The following is a 26,321-nucleotide window of genomic DNA, read 5'->3' as shown; positions in this document are numbered from 1 at the left end:
GGAAACTGGGGGCCAAGGGATGGGAATGGAAGAGGCAAGTGGGTTCCCACTTAATCTGGGAGTGACCTTGCTTTGTTTTACTTCCCTTGCATCCTCTTGGGTCTTCATGATCCTCCTGAGCTCTGCCAGGCCTTCTGTGTGTGTGTGTATGTATGTGTTAGTTGCTCAGTCATGTCTGACTCTTTGCAACCCCATCAACTGTAGCTTGCCAGGCTCTCTGTCCATGGAATTCTCCAGGCCAGAATACTGGAATGGGTAGCCTTTCCCTTCTCCAGGGGATCTTCCCAACCCAGGGATCAAAGCTGGCTATCCTCTGGTCTTTGCAGAGGAGATTCTTTACATTGCAGGCAGATTCTTTACTGTCTGAGCCACAGGGAAGCCCTACCAAAGCTTCTGCTTCTAAAATTACATAATTTTAGAATCAAAACACTGAATTTTAAGAACCACAGACTCTGGGAGCCATAGAACCATGGTCTGTTTCAATCAGAACATAAGACTCTTATGCTGCTGGTAGTATGAATGGTGGTGAAGCACTTAGAGCTTGTGGTAGGTTGTTATATTAATATTCCTCAGTGAAACCTGTCTTTCTGTATCCATACTTTAATGCTGTCCCTTCACTGAGTTTGGTTTGGCCATGTGAATTTCTTTGGCTATTGAGACATCAGAAAATGTGATGCAAGCAGAGGATTAAAAGGTGCTTGTCCCTGAGGCCTCCCCTCTTCTTGCTCTGCTGAGATCTTCAGGCATAGAAACCCCAGTAAGCCTCTTAGGGGAAGAGACCAGCAGTGAGCCATTCTGCTGAAGCCCTCTAGACCAGCCAGCTCCCAGATGATCTTCCAGCTGATGCCAGCTGCCTGCATGACCCTAGATAAGACCAAGAGAACTACCCAGCTGACCTGAGCCCAAATTGCTGACTCACAGAATTGTGAACAGATAAAGTGATTTCTGTTTTAAGCTTTTAAGTTTTGGTGGTGGTTTGTTACACAGCAGTAGATAACTGATTCAGAGCCTTAGCATTAGATTTGTAGAATCTTAGTCACCGATTCCACGTACCCCTACAATCATAGTATCGGAGATTCTTTGATGCAGTATCTGAAGAATAGAAGGATCCTGAGAACTCATTTAACTCGCTCAGTGCTGCCCTCTAATTCACAGAGCAACTGATCCACTCACTCTCTTCCAACCTGGAGCCCCCTGCTCAAGGGTCCCTGATTCTTCAGTATCTGTCCATCATGTCACAGAGTCTTCTTGTTCCACTCCTCAGTTGGTTTCTCAGTTCTTAATTCTTAGAGAACCTTCCCATGCTGATCTGCTTGCTCTGGTCTTAGGAACTAAATGTGGACATGGTGGAAATTTGTTGTAATATTTATCCCAATTCCTGGCACAGTGCCTGGTACAGAGTGAGGGTTAATGAACATACCTTGAGGAAAAACAACCACCACAAAGCTTTTCTCATCTTTTCTGCCCTATCCCCCCTTACTGAGTTCTGTGATCTGTCCATGGTGCTGAATGCCTATCCTTGCTTCTATCTGCCTCAGAATGGCTACTTCCCAAGGGAAGAAGTCTCTCCCATGTCCTGGAATTCACTCAGTCTCCCTCCCTGTTTCCCTATCTCTCTTTGCACCACCCCTCATGTCCTGTCTTCCTCACCTTGCCCCATCCTTCATATTCAGATCATTGGCCTGAACTATTTAATGCAAACTAATATGAGGCGATGTATACTGATTAGGATTAGATTTAGCTGTAGGCATCAGAATGCACAAAACAACAATCTCTAAAATGATATGGAAATAGGAGGGTTTTTTCCTTTCATAAAAGGAAGTCTAGATGTAGCAGTTCAGAGTCTGAATGGTTTCTCTATGGTTATGAGAAATCAGTACTTCTTCCAGCTTCCCACTCGGCTTGCCCTAGGGTGTAGTCCTCATTCTTGTGGTACAAAATGGCTCCTAGGGCACCAGCCATCACATCCGGTAGAAGACGGAGGCAAAAGATAAATAAAGGTGCCCTTTCCTTTTATGGTTACTTCTCATAATTTCATCCAACACAGTCACTGGCATGGGCACATCTAACTAGTTTCAAGGGACTTGGGAACTTTAGTCTTAACTAGGTCGGGGGGGAGGAGGCAATTTTTCCAGCAAAAAGTTGTGGTCCTTATTATTGAGGAAGGAGGAGAAGTAGTTATTGAAAAGTAACTAGAAATCTCTGACATTAGTGATGAAATAGTGCTGCTGATGGTGACCGTGACTATGGCATACTACTTATGTTGATGGTAACAGCAGTGCTTATGGTGGTGATGATAGTGGTGGAGGTGATGATAAAGCTGGTGGTCAATATAAGCTCATGTCCAGGAGCAGAGCCTGGACCAGGAGAATACCCAGAAGATAGACCCAGTGACTACAAGGTGTCTGGAGCTCAGGGCCGGCTCCAAGCCACAGGAGAGTGATTTCTGGCACCTCTGCTGCTTTGCAGTTCATCAGCCATGGGCCTCTCACCTTCCTGAGTCCAGAAGAGCATGAATCAGATCCCTCCCACACCCCACTTAGGCTGGAAATAACCCTGGAATGAAAATTTAAGGCCTTAGGGAGGTAAAGCAGGAAGGGTGATAATGGGCTTCCATTTATTAGACAATAAACATTGATGGAATTTGTTGTTTCACTCAAGGAAATCTTTGCTGTGAAATGTACAGAGACACACATAGACACATAGCCTCCAACATAAGACAAATGGTTACAAAGATAGACATGCAGAGAGAATTACAGATATACAGAAACGGGCCCATTGTCATGGAGACCCATAGGCCCAGACGCACTTAGTCTAACAAAGAGGCATCAGGATAGCCCCTCTCCCCAATGAGATGCAGGCCATCCAGCCATCTTATTCCATAGGACAACTTACAAGTCACCCCTGGGTCCTGGAGGCTGAAGTCCTGAAGACACCAGGGAGCCAGAAGTGACATTGAAGAGGGGGCTGATAGATCAGTAGCCAATCAGAAAAGGAAGCAGTCTGACCTTTGATACGCCTCCCACCTGGGGAGGGATTGTACCATTGCACCGTGGCCTGCCCCAGGCCAGCCCAGGTTCTGTGGCTGAAGGTGACCAGGTGGGGTGGGAATTGGGTAGGAGGGGGTGTGTCCTCCAGGATGTCTCCCCCCAGGGGCCCAAGGACACACCTGGAGGCCATTAGCAGAGGAGCCATCAGGCAGCAGGCTCCAGCTCCAGGTGAGGAGGCGTGATGTGAACATGTGGCAGCCTCCCGCCAGCTGGAGCTGGATCCTGGAGGACACCTTGGCCTGGGTGGTTCCAGCATCTCTCCCCCAGCACCCACGTGGAATGTGGAGGTAACTGCAGCACAGGCCTTCACGCTCAAGATTGTGGGTGAGCCCACCTCCAGTTTACCTCTTGAACCAGATTTCCTGAATTTCATGGTGACATTCTTCTCCTCAGAAGGCATCCTGATGACTTCACTGCCCCTCCCCCATCACCCCACTGAGTCTTTCTCTGCTTCTGCTCAGAGCTCCTATGTGACATCGCCCTGACCTGCCTACCCTTTCCATTGATCTGTGCTTCTTGGTAAGTGACAGCCCTGCCTAGCTCCAGCCACTGCCACCCTCCCCCTATACCTAGCTGGAGCAGCTTTACTTCACTGTAGTTTCAGTTCTTTCTTCATGATGGAAGATGTTTGAGCCCCAAAGGGGGCTGAGCCTCAAAGCGGGCTGAGCCGCCTTTGGGGCTGACTCATTTCCCACCACTGGAGTGCTGGAACTCCCAGCTCATGGAACAGCCCCCAGGGAGCCCCGCTCTGTGCAGACAGACCATCTATCGCCACACTAGCCTAGGCTTGGTGGTTTCCTGCCATCCCAGAGCCTCTGCTACTTTCCCAGATGCATGTTGACCATTTACCATGACAACTTAGTGCTGGCTTCCCCCAGTGGGTCATATTCTAGGTCCCTAGATTTTCCCAACTATATCCCAAAATGGTAGAGAAAGCATTCAACCTTAGGTGTGGTAGGGGTAGCTTTTCTCAACCCTAATAAGAGCCTGATTTCCCGGGCATCTCTCTGAGTTCATCGCTTTATGGAAGGCTGCAGATGGGTAGCAAGACCTTGAAGCCCCGCCAGAACATTGATTGTTGGCTGCCCCACACGTTCCTGGACTTAGGACAGGAACCTCGGGGCAGCAAATAGGCAGCAGCCCACACAGTCAAGAAGCAGTTTTCTACTGAGGCAATCCCGCACTCAGCAGCCCTGTGACAGACAGCTCTCCCTCCTCAGTGCAGGGCCTGACTGTGGTGGCGGCTGCAGCTTGACTCTGCCAGTGTGTCCCCTGCCCTGCCCTGGGGAAGGAAAAGAGAAGCCAGTTGGAAGTTCAGAAAAAGAAAGGCTAAAAAGGAGCCCACAATTGGCCCTAATTAGCCACTGAGAGAGAAAAAAAGGAGGTCAGAGGGCTGAGTCTACTTCTGAAAGAAAGCGCCTGGCAGGCAGAGCCGTGCCTGATTTGTGCTCTGCACCTCCCAGCACAGGGCTGTGTATGGGCCCATCTGACCCCGAACTCTTCGCCCCGCCAGCTGGGGAAGGGCACCACATCCATCCACAGCAGTCGTGGCCCTCTCCTCTGGAAAAGGCAGCTGGCTCTAGGGAGGAGGGAGGGAGGGAGGGAAGGCCAACTGCACTGAGTTCAGCGCTTCACATACATAGTTGTGTTTAATGCTCACAGTGGCCCCGAAACGGAGGTACTTTGGCCCCAATTTTAAAATAAAGAAGTGGACACTCAGGTTAAGTAGTTGACCCAAGACCACACAGCTTAAAAGGGGCCCAGTGGGGAGTCCAGTTCAGGCTGTGGGCTCTGCAACCTGTGCTTGGGTGCTATAAAATGAGCACTCAGAGGGCAGAGCCCTGGTCTACGTCACCTCTGTGCCCCCAGCGCCCATGCTGGGGAGGGGCAGGCACGTGGCAAGTGCTGAGAAGAGCTGTTGGACTCAACAGGCAGGACAGGCTGAACCGGGGAAGGACTTAGAGAGGAGGGCAGATGGAGGGACAGTGGAGGCTCCACCAAGACAGGCAGATCACCCCCATGCCCGGGAACACCATGCAGAGGGCCCTCGGGGTGGGGTTCCCCTTGGGCTGAGGACAGTGCTGGACCGAACACAGCCTGTCCCAGCCAAGGGGGAGATGAGGAAGAGGTACACTTCTTCCCCCCATTTTGCTGCTCCTCCTACCCCCCAGCCCACCCCAGATGGTTAAGCTGAAGCAGAGACAAAATGAGGAGCCTTTAGCTCTTGCTGGAGCTGAGCCACCCCCGCTTAGCCTGGGCAGATCACCAGCAAGCCAGCTGGGCTAGGGCCAGGCCGTGCTCCAAAGTGGTGGGGGGAGCACTGGGGAGGGGAGGAACACTGGGCATCAGGGCAGGACCCCTGTGGGTGCAGCATCCCTCCACGCAGGCTGCTTCTTCCAGGAGGTGCTGAATGCCCCTCGCATAGGACCGAGCCAGTAGGGTGGGGAAGGGGAGGAGCTTCCTCTGGCCCTGTCTTATGAGCACCCTGGTAGCAACTGGAGAATAGGAGAGATCTATTTTGGGTCAGGCTGACTTCAAAGCCTGGTTCAGTCTTCACAATCACCACACTGAAACATAGTGGTTCTCGAGTTGGATGTTAAAGTTGAGGAAACAGGCACAGAGGGAGCAAGTAAGTTGCCTAAGGTCACAGAGTAGGAGGAGGGCTGGGATTCCACCCCAGGCTCTTTGGCTCCAGGCCTCTTCTTAATCATCATGCTCTCCTGAGAAGAGCAGTGAGAAGCTTGCCTGTCTGCACCCACCAGCAATTAGGGGCCCTCAGTATTGTGAAAAACGTCAGTAGAGTGTGTCTGATTAGCCTCATCAGTGCCCAGCATGGGACACGTGTGTTTTTAAGATGGATCACCATTATCCTTGGCTGAAGAATTGCATGGGGTTTTCTAATTACAAATTATTCCTGCTGGATTTCATTATTCTCCCACTTGTACTGGCTTTTTGTGTTCTCAATAATCTTACAAAACTTTGAAAATCATAATCGGCCCAGCTTATTCGCTAGGTCTTAAAATATACAGCTCAGCTTTTGTGAAGGCACAGTGTTGTTTAACAAGTGAATGTTTGACTCAGTATTATAAGAAGACAGCGATTATTTGAATTTTACCATTTCACATTTATCATGAGTCAGAAGAGCGGGACAGAAATTTACCTACCTATAGAAAACCTTCATTCATTCAGAAAGCAAATTTCCTGTGGTTGAGGGAGGTTTTAATTTAAGTGTTTTGAGCTGTTTTCAGCCACTAGTCAACTGTTGTAAGCGAGTAGCCTGGGTTAATTTGCTCATTTCTAAGTGCAACTTCTCACTGAGGACTAAAAATTCTTCAGATTTCACAACACTAACAGAGAGAGCAGAAACAGAATGCTTTATATCATTCAAAAGAAGAAGAAAATGCAGTGGTCATCAGGACCCAGCACAGACTTACTTTTAGGCTAATCTCCCATCTCCTCCTTTGGGAGAACCTGAGATCAGTGGGTCTATCAGAGTCTTGACAAAATCTTGATTTCAAAAGGCATTTGACCATATGATATCATGTGATATTATGTGTGGAATCTAAAATATGACGCAAATGAACCTATTTGTGAAACAAAAGCAGAATTACAGACGTAAAGAACAGACTGGTGGTTCTGTGGTTGGTGGTTCCAAGAGGGAGGGGTTTGGGGGAGGAATGGAGTGCAAGGTTGGGGTTAGCAGATGCAAGCTTTTATATAGAGAGCTGATAAACAGCAAGGTCCCAATGCATAGTGCAGAGAACTATATTCAGTACCCTGATAAACCATATGGAAAAGAGTATATAAAAAAAGAATATATATGTTTAACTGAATCACTTTGCTGTACTGCAGAAATTAACACAACACTGTAAGTCAACGATAATCATGAAAAAAAAAAAAAGGGCATTTGGAACATCTCCCAAGGTATTTTTATGGCAAGATGAGGGGCAGGATCACATAGTGACTGACACTCCAGGGGAATCCCTAGCTGCCTGGCTAGCTGGTGAAGGAGAATTGATTAGCAGATCAATGGCAGCCTGGAGGGCAGACTAGAGCCCTGCTCAGGCTCCATCCCCCAGGTTGACTTGTGGGTCTGATGTATTTTTGAAGGACTTGGATGAGGCCAAATAAAATGTGTATCTAGTCTGTGGGTGGGAGTGTGACGATGTCAGATGGCCAGACTAGGTTTCAAAATGATCTGAATTGACTAGGCCTATAGGTGACGACTGTAGGTTCAGGTTCATCCAGGTAAATGCCTAGTCCCTATCAGGGAAAATGTTGGGTGAGGGAGAGGGGAAGGAATTATTGAACACATGTGCATGTGGTTGCATGCCAAGTTGCTTTAATTGTGTCCAACTCTTTGTGACGCCATAAACTGTAGCCCACCAGGCTCCTCTGTCCTTGGGATTTTCCACTATCTACCATAACCTTTGCATACTATCACTCACTTAATTATGAAACTCCTAAGAGGGGGATGTTGCTCTCATTTTGAGGGGAAGCAGCGGAGGCCCTGAGAAGCTAAGCACTTGCTCTTGGTTAAAAATGGGTGGAGCTGATGTCAAAACTAAGGCTGGTCAGACTCCACCTTCTCACTTTAACAGCACTTGATGCAAAAAGACAAAAGTCCACATTTATGAGATGTTAGTCCCAAATTCTAGAGCTGAGGCTTTTCTGAGACTCTCTCTTATTTCTTTTTTTAAAATTTATTTATTTTTTAGTTGAAGGATAATTGCTTTACAGGATTTTGTTGTTTTCTGTCAAACATCAACATGAATCAGCCTTTGGTGTACATATATACCCTCTCTCTTGAACCTCCCTCCCATTTCCTTCCCATCCCACCCTTCTAGGTTGATACAGAGCCCCTGTTTGAGTTTCCTAAGTCATACCGCAAACTCCCATTGGCTATCTATTTTACATATGGTAATGTAAGTTTCCATGTTACTCTCTCCATACATCTCACCCTCTCCTCCCCTCTCCCCATGTCCATAAGGCTGTTCTCTTTTTCTCTTTCTCCATTGCTAGCCTGCAAATAAATTCATCAGTACTGTCTTTCTAGATTCTGTATATATGCGTTAGCATTCTATATCTTGCTGTTTCTGATTTACTTCACTCTGTATAATAGGCTCTAGGTTCATCCAACTCATTAGAACTGATTCAAATGCATTCCTTTACATGGCTGAGTAATATTCCTTTGCGTGTGTGCACCACAGCTTCTTTACCCATTCATCTGTCGACGGACATCTAGGATGCTTCCACATTCATGCAGTTGTAAACAGTACTCCAATGAACAGTGGGGTACTGTGAATTCTTCAGTTTTGGTTTCCTCGGGGTATATGCCTAGGAGTGGGATTGCTGGGTCATGTGGTTTTATTCCTAGCTTTTTAAGGAATCCCCATACCATCTTCCACAGTGTCTGTATCAAATACCTTCCCACCAACAATGCAAGAGGACTCCCTTTTCTCCACACCCTCTCCAGCATGTATTGTTTGTAGGCTTTTTGATGATGGACATTCTGACCGGTGTGAGGTGATATCTCATTGTAGTTTTGATTTGCATTTCTCTAATAATGAGCAATGTTGAGCATCATCTCGTGTGTTTGTTAGCCATCTGTATGCCTTCTTTGGAGAAATGTCTGTTTAGGTGAGATTCTCTTTTGAGATCACCCTGAAGCCAGACTCAGGGTGCAGAGATGAAATACCTAGCACCCGAGTAAGCTGATCAGAGAAACCAATACAACCACAGGCAAATTGGCAGTTCTGGGCATACTGAGTGCTGTGGGAGCCTGGGGAAGACAGCTCTCCTGCCCCCAGGGAGTCCTGGAAAATTGTACAGAGAAGGCAGTACTTGGCCTGAGGTCTGAGGATGGCTGGCTGATCTGGGAGCCCAGGGTTGCAAGCCCAGGCAGAGGGCACCAACTTGGGCACTACATTTCTGCCCCTCTGGGCTCACTGTAAGGCCCAGAAAGTGTCTGGGCTGAGGGGATGGTGAGATTTGCCCACCCTCCACTCCCAGACCCCAGTCCAGAAATGGAGGGAGAAAGCAGAGTAAAAGTTGGAGTTCTGGAAAGCACCTGGAAGCCAGAGTCAGGGCTGTGCCTCTGGGAATGCTGAGAGGTTTTGAGACCTTGGGTAGCAAATCTGCCAGTTACTCTGTGACCATTGGCTGTGTCCTTAAGCTATTCCTTCAAGTGAGAAGGGCCAGAGACTGGCATTCAGCGATGGTGAACATGCAAAGAACAGACATCCGTGGAGTCAATTTGGCAAAGAAAAGGATGGCACACCACGTCTTTGTGCCCAAGGGGGAGGCAGTGTGAATGACATGTACAAAGGTCTCTGAGGCGGGGCCCCCAGGCTGGGGGTGGGGCAGAGACAAGAGATCAAGAGACGGAGGAGAGGGTTGCTGAGATACAGTTGGCGAGGTCTGCAAAGGCCAGGCCTTGTAGGCCTTGCAGGCCTTGTTCAAGATGTTAGCCTTTCTCCCAAATGCAAGAAGCCACTGAAGGCTTTTAAACAGAAAGGTGACAATTTTATGTGCTGTTCGGAAAGACCACTGTCGCTGCAGGACAAGGGGGGAAAGTGTGAGAAAACAACTGAAGATATTCTTGGGGGCATGCTGGTGGAAGATGCCAGTGCTTGGGCTGGGTGGTGGGGGTGGGAGTAGCGAAGGGTTTGTCACCTGGTGCCTGGTGACAGACTGGGTATGGGGCTGAGGGAGGGATGGTTCTGGGGTGTCCAGCTTGTGGATGATGCTATCATGCACTGAGAGAGGGAAGGCCAGGTGTGGGGTGGCAGAGAGGGTGAGCTTGGCCTTGATCCTGATGTGTTAGAGATGCCAAGACATCCAAGTGGAGATGCTGAATGGGCAGTTGGATAGTTAAGCCTGGCATTCGGGAGCCATGTCAAGGCTGGACCTGCAAGGCTGGGAGTTGTTGGCATTTAGTGGTAATTGAAGCTACTTGGTTATTCAAGGCCCCCTGGGACCCATTGTCTGCCCTGGGAAGCAGTTCCTGAACTCTGCCTTGCTGGGCCACCTCTGGGTTCCCACAGCTTCCCCAGCACTGTGAGTGCTCAATGTCTGTCTCCTTCCCTAGATGGAGAGCTCCTTGAGGGCAGGGGCCGTGTTCATCCTTGCATCCCTAGGGCCCAGCCCAGGTCCTGGCACAGAGGAGACACTGGTGGCAGTTTGATAACTGAGCGTGGACAGTTTCCCAGTAGATTGGGCTGCTGTAGGAGGGAAGGTGCTTCCCACCCCAGAAGGCACATTGGGAATGCTCTGCAGCCACTGGGGAGTAGAAGAGATTCCTATATCCAGCAGGTGTTGTTTGGGGACCCTCTCAGCCCTGGATTCTAGATTGCCAGAAACTAAGTCACAAGTCACACTCCCTAAGGAGGAGGAAGTATCATTTCCTCTTATCCCTCTGTCCAGAGGTGGGGCTGGGACTCTCTGGGGCCTCCTCCTCTGCTGAAGAGGTTTCTGGAGGCTGTGCTGACCTCAGCAGACACTTCCCTCCCCCAGAGCCTCTCAGCTCTGGAGTGGCCACCCGAGCGGAGTGAGCAGTGAACGTAGATGCCTTGCTGGAGTTTAGCAGGAGCTGCTGAGGCAGCTTTGGCCGAGGCTTCTCAGGCTGGCTGCCCGCCCTGCCCAGCCTCGGCAGCCTCTGCCTTGGCCTGGGCCCTTCTCCCTTCCCCAGCCACCTCTACTCTACCCTATTGCATCCCTTACTGCGGCAGCTTGGCCTCTGCAGGAGCCAAGTGGGCCTCCACCTGGAGATTCTGGGGGCTCGGCAAGAAGAGGGTGGGCAAGGAGGGAGAAAAAGAGGGAGCGGATTCGTGAAGAAACTGAGAAGGAAGGCAGAAGGGGAGGGGTCCAGGAAGGGGCAGTGAGATAAGAATGTCCCCACTGAGATGGAGGACCTGTCCGATAATCTAGCTCCCTCTCTTTGCCCAGGGGAGCAGGAAGGGGGAAGTAGAAGTGGGGGGTAGTGGTGTGTGTGACTTACCGGAGGATGCCGGGGATGATACACAGGGCACAAGAAACCCCTGTGTGCTTGGGGAGGTGGGGGAGGGGAGGGAGGAGGCTATGACTGGGACTGTCCAACCTGGAGGAGGGGGTAAGGAGGTAGTGGGGTCCTGGCAGAAACTTTAGGAATCAAGCTTGGCTGAGACTGATTACTTCCTGTATGAATAAACTCCTACTCTCTCCTGTCTTGTCTCCCCATTCCACTCCCCATTAGTGGAAAAACACTGCCTCTTCCATCTGATTGGGACATTCCTCCTGCATTGCAGGTGGATTCTTTACCCACTGAGCCACCTGGGAAGCCCTGATTGGGACATTCCTAAGGCAGGGAATAGTCTAGAGTCTCCCTGAGGTTGGAAGACTGACTCTGCCACCAGACAGGGGCCAGACAGGACCAAACCTCACTTGGCATTGGGGCCGTGCAGAGAGGAGAGGGGATAGGGGACCTGCAACTCAGACCAGGAGACACAGATGGCACCTTTGATGGACCTAAACTTCCCATGACTGAGCATCCCCACCCCATTCATAGGAGGGAAGGTGAACCCTGAAGCCTGGGAAAAGAGAGAGAAAACCAGCAGAGAGGAAGAGCCCAGCCCCCTGAGCTAAATCCTTAGAGGTTAGTAGAGTCTGATAACATGTACATTGTAACAAGAGGTGGGTATCCTGGGTTATTCCCATGATGGCTCAGAGTGTTCAGCCTGAGATAACTGGTGACTGTGATGCATGCCAGCTGTGCCAACTCTGGTAGCAAACACTGCAAGGGACTGCCAGGCTGCTCCAGAAAACCCAGAACCAACTTAGCTTCCAACCACTATAGGACATGACTATGGGAACTTGGGTTTCCCTGGTGGCTCAGATGATAAAGAATCTGTCTACAATGCAGGAGACCCAGGTTTGATCCCTGGGTGGGGAAGATCCCCTGGAGAAGGAAATGGCAACCCACTCCAGTATTCTTGCCTGGGAAATTCCATGGACAGGGGAGCCTGGCAGACTACAGTCCTTGGGGTCACAAAAAGTTGGACACTATTGAGTGACTAACATAGACACATGGGAACTTGAAAGGACTAAGACGGGGTTGTACCATCTCTTAGCTAATACCATTTTTACACTGAGTTTTAAAATAAAACTTACTTTACTGTTTGTTTCAGAGTGTGCTCACTATAAAAATTTGAAAAATGGAAGTTGAAAGAAAGCAGACCCACATCCCACTCTCCAGAGACTTTTTGGACAAATTTCCTTCCAGTCTTTTTTCTATGCATGGTTTCTCCATGGTTCTGTTAATACTGGTAGAATCTTTTAAACTATTGTCATTTTATTTTGTCTTATAATTATTAGAGTAATTATACTTTTTTAAAAAAAGAAAGTATAGAAAAACATAAAAAAGCGGGGAAAAATTATTCATAATTTTATTAGCCCATCAATCATTGTGTGAAGATATTGGAGCATTTACTTCTAGTCATTTTTATTTGCCCCATGCTTTAAAAAAAAAAACAACATTTAGTGCAGTTCAGTTCAGTCACTCAGTCATGTCCGACTCTTTGTGACCCCATGAATCACAGCACGCCAGGCCTCCCTGTCCATCACCAACTCCCGGAGTTTACTCGAACTCACGTTCATCGAGTCGGTGATGCCATCCAGCCATCTCATCCTGGGTCGTCCCCTTCTCCTCCTGCCCCCAATCCCTCCCAGCATCAGAGTCTTTTCCAATGAGTCAACTCTTCGCATGAGGTGGACAAAGTACTGGAGTTTCAGCTTTAGCATCACTCCTTCCAAAGAACACCCAGGACTGATCTCCTTTACAATGGACTGGTTGGATCTCCTTGCAGTCCAAGGGACTTTTAAGAGTCTTCTCCAACACCACAGTTCAAAAGCATCAATTCTTCAGTGCTCAGCTTTCTTCACAGCGCAACTCTCAAATCCATACATGACTACTGGAAAAACCATAGCCTTGACTAGACGGACCTTTGTTGGCAAAGTAATGTCTCTGCTTTTGAATATGCTATCTAGGCTGGTCATAACTTTCCTTCCAAGGAGTAAGAGTCTTTTAATTTCATGGCTGCAATCACCATCTGCAGTGATTTTGGAGCCCCCCAAAATAAAGTCTGACACTGTTTCCACTGTTTCCCCATCTATTTCCCATGAAGAATCATAAACACAAATTCTCTGTAGTTACAATTTTGGAGACAGCATAATATATTTATAACAACGAAACCAACCACTTGTATTGGAATCCTCGTTCCATCACTTACCAGATGAATGAATGTTAGTTCACTTCCAAAATCTCAATTTCCTCAGCTATAAAATGGGATCAACCAATGTCCTATTGAAAGAGAGTTCGCTTTGCAGATTTGCTTATGTAGAACTCCTGGAACACACCCAGCATTTGGTGACTCCTCAATAAAGGTATAGCGTGCATTTGTCACATTTTCTGCTGCCTAAGGCCAATCCATTGCTTTGTATTATATTTTGAGTGTATCTCCCACTAGGTGAGTCCTTGTGGAAACTAGGACCCAATCTTCAATTTCAAAGTCAAAAGGAGCCAGATTCTCTCCCACTCCCACTTCCTGCCAGTTTGACCAGTTGTACCTGTCTCAGAGCTTTGGTGTGACAACTAGTGAGGCTGGCAAGAAGACTCGTTGGCATTCATTTGTGCTTACATCAGGTAGCAGTGCCATGTCTGAGACGCAGTACGGTGGAGATGTTCAAAGGGCAGGCCGGTGGAAGTGCTGGGGCCATTTGCTCCTGTGGTATTATATAAGCCTGGCTATGAGTCCAGCTGCATGCTCATTTGGTTCTCCAGCTTTCTCAACCATTCTTAGCTGCCCAGTGGAACTGCTAATCTTTTTTTCTTTTTTTCTGTTTTGCTTAGTTTCAGTAAGTTTCTTTTGCTTGCAATCACAAAGGTTACTTCCTAAATCTTTTAAAAGTAGAATAAATTTCAGGCCCCAGCTTCAATTCCCAGCCAGCATTTTAAATGCAGACAAGTCCTGGATGTGCTGGAATGTTGTGCTTAATGCTGGTCATTTGGACAAAGAACAGGATGACCCTAGGTCTGTGCCTCATTGTTCAACCCAGAGCCTGCTTGAAGAAAAGAGGTACTGAGAGCTGGTGAAGGAAAGACTGAAGGAAGGGAGAGAACAGGGAAGGGAAGGATTTCCACCAGCCACTTCCTACAGACCGCTTGTGTGTGGGCCACTTGAATTCCTAAGGTTCCATGGGCCACCACCCAGTGAATCCTGTAATTGAGGAGCTTGAAACTGTTGCAGCTCCTGAGCTTACATCCTCCTGTTTCCCATAGGATGGCATGACCCAAGATAACAACCCGAGTGTCTCCTGAAACCCTTCGAGTCTAACTCTTTTACGTTTCTTGATCCATGCCTTGCCTCCCTCCCTAGGACACCAGCTCAGCTGGTCACTCTCCCCTATCTTATCTGAATTTGCTCATGGGGACCTTATTTGCCACAGGACTGGTCCTCAGGAGTTAAGTGTCAGGAGCAGGCCTCCAGAGGCCAGGTCACTTTTGACCAGCAAGACTGCTTGCCTGGGTATCTCAGTCCTTGGGCAAGGGGTTGTAGGCAGATCCAGCCAACAAGCAGAGCTCCAGAGACATCAGCCAGGTCTGAGTCCTACCTAGAGCCAAGCTGGGACTATGAGGTTGGTAAGGGGAAATATTTGTGTGCACTTCTAGAACTCCTGGAGGACAAGACCTGGTTCTCATTCATCTCTTTATCCCCACTCCCATCTGCTCCCAGTCCCAGCACTGGGCCTGGTACACTGTCAGTGCTCAGGAAGCGAGGGTTGATCAGAGAGACTCTGGGGTCTTTGCCTCTGTCCCTTCTTGGCATGCCATCAGAAGCAAGACTGGGACCAGCTACCTCTTCTGGCTCATCTCCCCCATTCCTACGTCCTGCTCTAGGCTCCAGACGACCAACTAGTTCCCTGAATGTGTGCCAAGCTGTTTCACTGCCATGCCTTTGTACATGCCGTTCCCTCCACCCAAGGCCCTCCCTCAACCAGGTCAGCGCAGTGAACTCCCACTAATCCATCCTTCCTTTAAGGCTCAGTGAGTGCAATTACTGCCTTCCCTGGGGAGCCTTCTGGAACTGGCCCCAGGAAGTCTTCCACATCGTGACCTCTCTGGGTCCTGCCCATGCGGGCCTGTGTTGTACCACTTGGCATAGAACGTTGTAGGTCTACGTCCCCTCCCCTAGGCCATATTTCTTGGTCTGTTTCTCTCTGTACCTCCAGTGCCTAGCTAGGACCAGGCAGAGAGGGAAAAACTAGGAGGTATTTTTTGCCTCTCTACCCACCCCCACCCCTTGGAGACAGTAGATGCAGCTGGCAAATTTGCAGGGCTTTGAATGCCAGGCTAAGGAGAGAGGCTTGGTCAGATTTTCATTTTTGAAAAATCCTGGTGGCTGGGACACCCTCATTTGGGGGTCATTTTTTCAACTTGTCCCTCTCCCAGACCAGAGAACAGGGAGTTAGTTCTCAGCAGGAAGATGGAATATGGGCCTCCATCTGGGCTCATGGCTGCCCTTTCCCCTGCAGCCCCTCTTTTCCCCCTCTGCTTTTACTCGCAGACCCCTGAGGTCTTTTCCCAAAAGCTTGGGGTCTGGTATCCACGCCCACTACTCAGGGGCCAAGTCTAAACCTCAATCCCCTGTTATGTAAGTGAATTATCCACTGTTCCTAACCAGCGCCAGCCAGATCTCCTCCTCCTCCTAATTGATTTAATCTTCTCATACCGGAGAGCTGGGCGGGGTTGGGGAGACAGTGTTGATCAGAAGCCAACACGTCCGTGACGTAGGCTCATTAATTACAGAGAATCTAGGTCATGGATTGGCTCTGGGTGGCTCTGATTCTCCCCCTCCCTTGTCATCTGGGCCTCTGAAAGGACATTTTCAGTTTCTCCTCATTCCTCATACCCCAGACCCAAACAGAATGTATGAGGGTTCCATTAGATCCTATTTCTGTCTCTCATATCTCCCCAAACCCTCAGTGCTAGATGGAAATTCCCCACATTTTAATGTGAACACAGGACACAGCTAAACCTAATTGTTGAGGATTGAAGAGATGAGCAGATGATTTAATTTGGGGGTGGGAAGAGACTGTAGAGTTGCCTTTATTTGCTTTCCACACGAAGCAAGTCTCCAGTTTGTAGCTTCTCTGCTAGAGGATGTCCTTCTTGTGCAGCCCTAGAGATGGAAGTCTCACTCTCCCAAGAAAGTTCCTCTCATTGTATAATGTCCTTTCTCCCATGAGGCCGAGACCTCAGTCTTGTGACTTCCTCTGGGAGTTAGCTTTGCCTCTGGGGCCATAGGGCATGCCCCAGAACAGCCAGCCAGTTCCTGAGCCATCAGTTTAGTTCAGTTCAGTTCAGTCGCTCAGTTGTGTCCGACTCTTTGTGACCCCATGAATTGCAGCACGCCAGGCCTCCCTGTCCATCACCATCCCCAGAGTTCACTCAGACTCACGTCCATTGAGTCCGTGATGCCATCCAGCCATCTCATCCTGGGTCGTCCCCTTCTCCTCCTGCCCCCAATCCCTCCCAGCATCAGAGTCTTTTCCAATGAGTCAACTCTTCGCATGAGCTGGCCAAAGTACTGGAGCTTCAGCTTTAACATCATTCCTTCCAAAGAAATCCCAGGGCTGATCTCCTTCAGAATGGACTGGGTGGATCTCCCTGCAGTCCAAGGGACTCTCAAGAGTCTTCTCCAACACCACAGTTCAAACACATCAATTCTTCGGCGCTCAGCCTTCTTCACAGTCCAACTCTCACATCCATACATGACCACAGGAAAAACCATAGCCTTGACTAGACGGACCTTTGTCGGCAAAGTAATGTCTCTGCTTTTGAATATGCTATCTAGGTTGATCATAACTTTCCTTCCAAGGAGTAAGAGTCTTTTAATTTCATGGCTGCAATCACCATCTGCAGTGATTTTGGAGCTCAAAAAAATAAAGTCTGACACTGTTTCTACTGTTTCCCCATCTATTTCCCATGAAGTGATGGGACCAGATGCCATGATCTTTGTTTTCTGAATGTTGAGCTTTAAGCCAACTTTTTCACTCTCCTCTTTCACTTTCATCAAGAGGCTTTTTAGCTCCTCTTCACTTTCTGCCATAAGGGTGGTGTCATCTGCATATCTGAGGTTATTGATATTTTTCATGGCAATCTTGATTCCAGCTTGTGTTTCTTCCAGTCCAGTGTTTCTCATGATGTACTCTGCATATAAGTTAAATAAGCAGGGTGACAATATACAGCCTTGACGTACTCCTTTTCCTATTTGGAACCAGTCTGTTGTTCCATGTCCAGTTCTAACTGTTGCTTCCTGACCTGCATACAGATTTCTCAAGAGGAAGGTTAGGTGGTCTGGTATTCCCATCTCTTGAAGAATTTTCCACAGTTTATTGTGACCCCCACAGTCAAAGGCTTTGGCATAGTCAATAAAGCAGAAATAGATGTTTTTCTGGAACTCTTTTGCTTTTTCCATGATCCAGCGGATGTTGGCAATTTGATCTCTGGTTCCTCTGCCTTTTCTAAAACCAGCTTGAAAATCAGGGAGTTCACGGTTCACATATTGCTGAAGTCTGGCTTGGAGAATTTTGAGCATTACTTTACTAGCGTGTGAGATGAGTGCAATTGTGCGGTAGTTTGAGCATTCTTTGGCATTGCCTTTCTTTGGGATTGGAATGAAAACTGACCTTTTCCAGTCCTGTGGCCACTGCTGAGTTTTCCAAATTTGCTGGCATATTGAGTGCAGCACTTTCCCAGCATCATCTTTCAGGATTTGAAACAGCTCAACTGGAATTCCATCACCTCCACTAGCTTTGTTTGTAGTGATGCTTTCTAAGGCCCACTTGACTTCACATTCCAGGATGTCTGGCTCTAGATTAGTGATCACATCATCATGATTATCCTGGTCGTGAAGATGTTTTTTGTACAGTTCTTCTGTGTATTCTTGCCACCTCTTCTTAATATCTTCTGCTTCTGTTAGGTCCAGACCATTTCTGTCCTTTATCGAGCCCATCTTTGCATGAAATGTTCCCTTGTTATCTCTAATTTTCTTGAAGAGATCTCTAGTCTTCCCCATTCTGTTGTTTTCCTCTATTTCTTTGCATTGATCGCTGAAGAAAGCTTTCTTATCTCTTCTTGCTATTCTCTGGAGCTCTGCATTCAGATGCTTATATCTTTACTTTTCTCCTTTGCTTTTCGCCTCTCTTCTTTTCACAGCTATTTGCGAGGCCTCCCCAGACAGCCATTTTGCTTTTTTGCATTTCTTTTCCATGGGGATGGTCTTGATCCCTGTCTCCTGTATAATGTCACGAACCTCAGTCCATAGTTCCTCAGGCACTCTATCTATCAGATCTAGACCTTTAAATCTATTTCTCACTTCTACTGTATAATCATAAGGGATTTGATTTAGGTCATACCTGAATGGTCTAGCGGTTTTCCCTACTTTCTTCAATTTAAGTCTGAATTTGGCAATAAGGAGTTCATGATCTGAGCCACAGTCAGCTCCCAGTCTTGTTTTTGTTGACTGTATAGAGTTTTTCCATCTTTGGCTGCAAAGAATATAATCAATCTGATTTTGGTGTTGACCATCTGGTGATGTCCATGTGTAGAGTCTTCTCTTGTGTTGTTGGAAGAGGGTGTTTGCTATGACCAGTGCATTTTCTTGGCAAAACTCTATTAGTCTTTGCCCTGCTTCATTCCACATTCCAAGGCCAAATTTGCCTGTTACTCCAGGTGTTTCTTGACTTCCTGTTTTGCATTCCAGTCCCCTATAATGAAAAGGACATCTTTTATGGGTGTTAGTTCTAAAAGATCCTGTAGGTCTTCATAAAACTGTTCAACTTCAGTTTCTTCAGCATTACTGGTTGGGGCATAGACTTGGATAACTGTGATATTGAATGGTTTGCTTGGAGACGAACAGAAATCATTCTGTCGTTTTTGAGACTGCATCCAAGTACTGCATTTTGGACTCTTTTGTTGACCTTGATAGCTACTCCATTTCTTCTGAGGGATTCCTGCCCGCAGTAGTAGATGTAATGGCCATCTGAGTTAAATTCACCCATTCCAGTCCATTTTAGTTCGCTGATTCCTAGAATGTCGACGTTCACCCTTGCTATCTCTTGTTTGACCACTTCCAATTTACCTTGATTCATGGACCTGACATTCCAGGTTCCTATGCAATATTGCTTTTTACAGCATCGGATCTTGCTTCTATCACCAGTCACATCCACAGCTGGGTATTGTTTTTGCTTTGGCTCCATCCCTTCATTCTTTCTGGAGTTATTTCTCCATTGATCTCCAGTAGCATATTGGGCACCTAATGACCTGGGGAGTTCCTCTTTTGGTGTCCTATCATTTTGCCTTTTCCTACTGTTCATGGGGTTCTCAAGGCAAGAATACTGAAGTGGCTTGCCATTCCTTTCTCCAGTGGACCACATTCTGTCAGGCCTCTCCACCATGACCCGCCCGTCTTGGGTTGCCCCACAGGCATGGCTTGGTTTCATTGAGTTAGACAAGGCTGTGGTCCTAGTGTGATTAGATTGACTAGTTTCCTGTGAGTATCCTTTCAGTGTGTCTGCCCTCTGATGCCCTCTTGCAACACTTAACATCTTACTTGGATTTCTCTTACCTTGGCGTGGGGTATCTCTTCACAGCTGCTCCAGCAAGGCACAGCCGCTGTTCCTTACCTTGGAGGAGGGGTATCTCCTTATCGCCACTGTTCCTAACCTTCAACGTGGGATAGCTCCTCTAGGCCTGCGCAGCCACCACTCCTCGGGTTGCTCCTCCCGGCCGCCGTCCCTGGCCTCGGACGTGGGTAGTCCTTCCAGCTGCAGCCCCTGGCCTCGGGCACGAGGTGGCTTCTCCTGGCCGCCCCTGATCTCGGACAGGGAGTGTCTCCTCCAGGCCGCCACTGGCCTCGGACTCGGGGTAGCTCCTCCTGGCCGCTGCCCTGACCTCAGACACGGGGTGTCGCAGCGCAGGTGGCTGCTAGCCGGCTCACTAAGCGCAGGCGGCTGCGAGCCAGCTCACGGATTATCAACCCTGATTTTTCTCCAGGCTGAATACTCCTGGTTCTTTCACCAGTTCCTCATTTGGTAGACTTGACAGATTACTCCTCACTGTATCTACTGTGGATAAGACATGGATGTCATCATCCCTCCTGATGAACAGAGCAGAACACAAGCCCTGGAAAAAGACCACTACCTTTTTTGATCATGTTATTAGACTTTCACTGATATCAGCCTGAGATCTTTTGGGGTCTTAGCACACTTTTGACTCAATTTAAGGATAGAGTCAGCTCACCCCCATGGTCATTTTTCTGATGTTAGCAATAGAAAGTCTCCATGATTGCCAACATCTGCTGGATCACGGAAAAAGCAAGAGAGTTCCAGAAAAACATCTATTTCTGCTTTATTGACTATGCCAAAGCCTTTGACTGTGGGGGTCACAATAAACTGTGGAAAATTCTTCAAGAGATGGGAATACCAGACCACCTAACCTTCCTCTTGAGAAATCTGTATGCAGGTCAGGAAGCAACAGTTAGAACTGGACATGGAACAACAGACTGGTTCCAAATAGGAAAAGGAGTACGTCAAGGCTGTATATTGTCACCCTGCTTATTTAACTTATATGCAGAGTACATCATGAGAAACACTGGACTGGAAGAAACACAAGCTGGAATCAAGATTGCCATGAAAAATATCAATAACCTCAGATATGCAGATGACACCACCCTTATGGCAGAAAGTGAAGAGGAGCTAAAAAGCCTCTTGATGAAAGTGAAAGAGGAGAGTGAAAAAGTTGGCTTAAAGCTCAACATTCAGAAAACAAAGATCATGGCATCTGGTCCCATCACTTCATGGGAAATAGATGGGGAAACAGTAGAAACAGTGTCAGACTTTATTTTTTTGAGCTCCAAAATCACTGCAGATGGTGATTGCAGCCATGAAATTAAAAGACTCTTACTCCTTGGAAGGAAAGTTATGATCAACCTAGATAGCATATTCAAAAGCAGAGACATTACTTTGCCGACAAAGGTCCGTCTAGTCAAGGCTATGGTTTTTCCTGTGGTCATGTATGGATGTGAGAGTTGGACTGTGAAGAAGGCTGAGCGCCGAAGAATTGATGTGTTTGAACTGTGGTGTTGGAGAAGACTCTTGAGAGTCCCTTGGACTGCAGGGAGATCCACCCAGTCCATTCTGAAGGAGATCAGCCCTGGGATTTCTTTGGAAGGAATGATGTTAAAGCTGAAGCTCCAGTACTTTGGCCAGCTCATGCGAAGAGTTGACTCATTGGAAAAGACTCTGATGCTGGGAGGGATTGGGGGCAGGAGGAGAAGGGGACGACCCAGGATGAGATGGCTGGATGGCATCACGGACTCGATGGACATGAGTCTGAGTGAACTCCGAGAGATGGTGATGGACAGGGAGGCCTGGCGTGCTGCGATTCATGGGGCTGCAGAGAGTCAGACACGACTGAGCAACTGAAATGAACTGAACTGAACTGATGATGATCTTTATGATATTTAAGAATGTCTCCATGTTTCCCATAATTATTCTTTCCATATAACCTGATATTTATCTTACCATATAATCATGTAATTATACATCATTCGCCCACACAACTAACTATGTATTAATCTATCCACTCACCAACCACACTGTCCACTTACATACCCTTCGTTTAGCTGTGCATAGAATCACTCGTGTACTTATTCACCTGTCCATCTTCCCACCTACCTACCAACCTGATTACCTTTTCCCCACCTATATTTTGTACTTATCTGTACATCCATAAATTTACCCACCATCCACCCATACACCCACTTACCTATCCACACATCCATCCCTTCATCTACTCTCTTTCCCAGTCACCCATACATCAATATTCATCATCCATCCATCTATCCATCCATTCAATACTTTCTGAGATTCTATCACATCTCAGATCTTGTGTTGAGTATTCTGAGTGCTTCAAAGCTGAATAAAATGCAAGCTCTCTGTCGTCTTAGGGGAGGGGATGGGAGCAGATAAGACAGATGATGCTGAGTATGATAAAACAGGAAGAAAGGAAATGTGTTGGAGGTTCAGAGGAGAGAGAAGTGGCATCTGGATAAGATTATGGATGCTTTCCCAACAGGGAAAACTTTGGTTTGAGCCTTGATGGGACAGTATTATTAGAGCATACACAGATGTATTGAAAGTAATTCCAAGTAGAAGCAGCACATCAAAGGTATAGAAAGCAGAATTCATGTCTCATTTTGTATGTTCCTGCCAAAGATGCTAGTGCAGATCTGGGCACATTTTAATAACCTAATACATACTTCCTGATTGATATTTTTTTCTTCTCTGATGGGGACACCACCAACACTTGATCAGGATAAGAGTTTGCTCTTTCTGTTTAAGAGGATTCTACAGTTGCCTTGCTGATGGCCTTGGGCAAAACACAAAACGTCTCTGGATTTCTCTAAGTTTAGGGCTGAATTTCTGTCTGTCAGGTGTTCCTTTCCCCCAATCTTAGTTATTTTTATCATGCTTTCTGAAGAGAGATTAGCCTTTCCACATATCTTGAATTTTATTTTCTTATGTTGGTACAAATGAACTCAATCCCTCCTGTCCTTGACTTCTTCAGCCCTGTTTCCAGGCAAAAAGTCTGTGATGTGGACAAAGTGGGGAGTTCTATGCAAGGGAAATATCACTGAAGTAGAAACCAGGAGCCATGAATTCAGAACCACCTTTGCCATCAGCTTGCTATATGGCCTTGGGCAAATCTCTTCCCCTGTCTGTTTTAAATAATTTTAGCACTGAACACAACGTTTGAGATTGCCTAATCCAACATCCTCATCTTAAAAATGAAAAAAAAAAAAAAACCAGTCTCATAAAGGGCATGCCACTTGCTGTAGATCCTATCTAGATTAGTAGCAAAGTCAGAACTAAGCTTCAGATTTCCTGACTTTCAGTTTGGGATTTTCTTTACCCAACCACAACATTTCATCTCCAGCCACAGCCCCCTATACATTTCAGGGAGAGCTTCCTCTCCCACCTCCATTCTCTAAGAAAAAAATGTGAGTCTTTCAGTTGTTCTGGCTATGTGTTCCTGATTCATGTCTAGGTGGGGGCTGGGCAGGCAGTATTTAAGAGCAAGTATTCCCAGCCTGACGGAGTTAATTATGTTCATCAGGAAGAGAGAAGAGAAAGGAACAAGGCGCTCTGGTTATCTACTGGGCTTTAATCAAATTGAGAAACGAGGAAATCCATCACCCAGAGGCTAGGGGAAGTTGAAGAGCTTGGCTTCCGCTGGCTCCGAGTCCTGTAATGGGTTGGGCGCTGTCCAAGGTGCTGACATCTTCACTTACTGTTCTGAGTTGCTGGGAGGGGCCCAATCTGGGCAGAGGGACGGCAGCTCTTAGGAGATGGCCCAGGATAGAGCAAGAAAAGGTCTGAACATGTTGGGGGAAAGGTTTGAGTTTCTAATCTTCTCTTCTTCATTTGTCTATCTGATTTAGAGAAAATATCTCTTCTTAAGACTAGAGCCCTGAACTGGGGTTAAAGAAATAGAGAAGGGAGCACCCTGAACCCCTTGATTTCAGGAAGTTGCCCCCAGTGTGAGGGCAAAAGCCCAGTCCTTGATCTTTGCAGATTCCCCATATTAAGGGGAGATGTATCTTCTGCTTTTATAAAGTCCTCAGTCTATGGCAGAGAAATGAACTTATCTTTGGGAATTTATTAATCTGGTGGAGAAACCAGATTCTGCCTTTAACTCAAGCTCAAGTATGATATAAGAGAAGCATAGACCATGCCTATATGGAGCCTCCAGTCTGATAGGGAAGACATTGTCTTCCTCTAGAAAACTCTGTTTGGTTGAAGAGACACTCTTCATTTATGGAGGAGCCTGAATTATAATCAGAGAGATAAGATAACAGATAAATTAAAATATGCTCTATAATCAACCAAAGATGTCAGATCTTCACATTTGTGATTAAGGTTTTTGGTGCTAGATATTCAATATCAATCAAATAAGGCTTTCTGGTAGAGGTGAGTTTGAGTTGAAACTAAAAGCAAGGAACTTGAGCCCTTAGTATTACAATCATGCCTTTTCATTCTCTTATATTCCTCTTGGAATAAGAATAAGCCTGGGCACAGAGAAGGTTCTTATTTAATGAACAATCACCAGAAGATAGAGAGTGAATATACCTGCTTTGTGGGTGTGGAGACTGCAGAGTGAGGCTGAGGTAGGAATCAGGGAGGAGGGTCAGTTGGAACAGAGAGCCCAAGGCTGGGTGGGGGGCGGCAGTGGGATGATAGCATGAGCAGAGAGGTAGCCCAATGTGTGTCCAAGCCAGGGAAGCACTACATACAGAGCAACTCCTTCACGCTTTTGGAGCTGGTAAGAGACATTTTATTGAATCTGGGATTGTTAAAGCTAGAGACTATTAAATTACAAAATCATAGACTGTGCAGCTTCTAGAGTCACACAATCATGGCAAGTTAGAATATTAAAATCATAGCATGTTAGCCGGGCAGAATTACAGTGTGTTAAAATGATAGAATTGTGGCATATTAAAGCCAAATGGCCAACTATCCATATTAGAGCATCTTAAAATCCAAGAATCTCAGTGTCAAAAAGGAAAAGAAACTGTAATTTATTGACTCTATTTGTATCAGTTATGGTGCTGGGAGTATTAGAATATACTAGAGTATTTGATCCCATTTAATTCCTACCCCAGGTTTTAAGCCATTCTACTCCATTCCTACCCAATGCAGTACTTTTGGCAAATGTTTATCAAGCACAGCCTTGGGTCAATTTCGTGACAGGGGCGTCATTGCCTCTCTGCATACCCCACCCCCCAGCTGAATGGAAGCTAAGAAGCTCTCCATTATATAAGCTGCCTCCCTGTAGTGTCCACACATCAGTCCAGTTCATGTCCTCTGAGATACACTAGGTCTAATCTTCCACTCACATGACAGCTTTTCAGATGGCTAAAGACAGTCCTTATTTCTTTCTTCTCTCGGATAAGCTGGTTTGTTCATCATGTAGCTAGAAATGGGACAGCAAGTCAAAGAATATTTGAGCTAGAAAGGCCCTTAGAGGTCATCTTGTCCAGAGACTTCCTTTTACCGCAAAGCAATATAGCATTATGTTTAGGAGCCAGGTCTTTTGAGAAGAGAGATGAGCCTGAATTCAGAATCCAAAGATCCAGCACTAACTTGCTCTGTAACCTTGGGCAAGTTACCTAAAATCCCTGAGCCTCAGTCTCCTTATCTAAAAAATAAAGACAATAATAATATTGACATAGCATAGTTGATGGGAGGATTGAATGAGATAATGCAAGGGAAGCTCTTAGCAGAATGCTTGGCACACAGCAAGCAGTCAATAAATATTAGCTATGATTATTGGAGGCCCCTAGGAGCAGGGATTTGCTCAAGATCACAGAGCAACTCAGAGACAGAACTGGGGTTGGACCAAGGACTCCTGCCTCCCAGCCAAGGACCCTTACATGTACTACAGTTTCACTCTACCTTCCTGGGGAAAAGGAAACTCAGAGGGGACTGGAATTCTTTGCTCTCAGTTAGAATGCAAGTAAGAGAAAGCCTGGTGGCTTATGAGGGCCACAACTACTGAAGCCTGTGTGCCCTGGAGCCCATGCTCTGCAACAAGAGAAGCCACTGCAAAACAAGCCCACACACCACAACTAGGACCAGCCCCCTCTCATTGCAACTAGGAAAAAGCCCACTTGCAGCCATGAAGGCCTAGCACAGCCAAAAATAAAGAAATAAATAAAATCTAAAAACAACACCAAAAAGCCAAATGTCTATGGCACACCACATAAATTATTCTGAATGCTCCCATGACTAGGCTTACTATACTTTTGGAAATACTGAGACATATATTGAAATGAATGTATATTTGAAACCTTCTCTGTTGGGGTAACTATCAAATCCATAAATGAGCATGGAAGTCAGGGCAAGGTATTGTGTCTCCTTAAAGTATTCTCTGTACTGTTTTATTATCAAGCTCCTCTAACTTTCTGTCCATCCTCACTTGACCATACCTTCTAAGCCTGTGTGCACTCCTCCAGGTAACAGAGGCCATCACAATAACACATCTCAATCCCCACATTATTGATCACATGAGTCTTAGCTGAAGAGTTCAAAACATGCATTCCCCACTCTACTGGACAGCACATCAGCCCAACTGGAAATTTAAATATTTTCATTGTATTGCTTTGTCAAAAA

Source organism: Ovis aries, chromosome 15, assembly GCF_016772045.2.
Source record: "Ovis aries strain OAR_USU_Benz2616 breed Rambouillet chromosome 15, ARS-UI_Ramb_v3.0, whole genome shotgun sequence".
NCBI classification, from domain to species: domain Eukaryota; kingdom Metazoa; phylum Chordata; class Mammalia; order Artiodactyla; family Bovidae; genus Ovis; species Ovis aries.
This window is presented reverse-complemented; position numbering follows the sequence as displayed.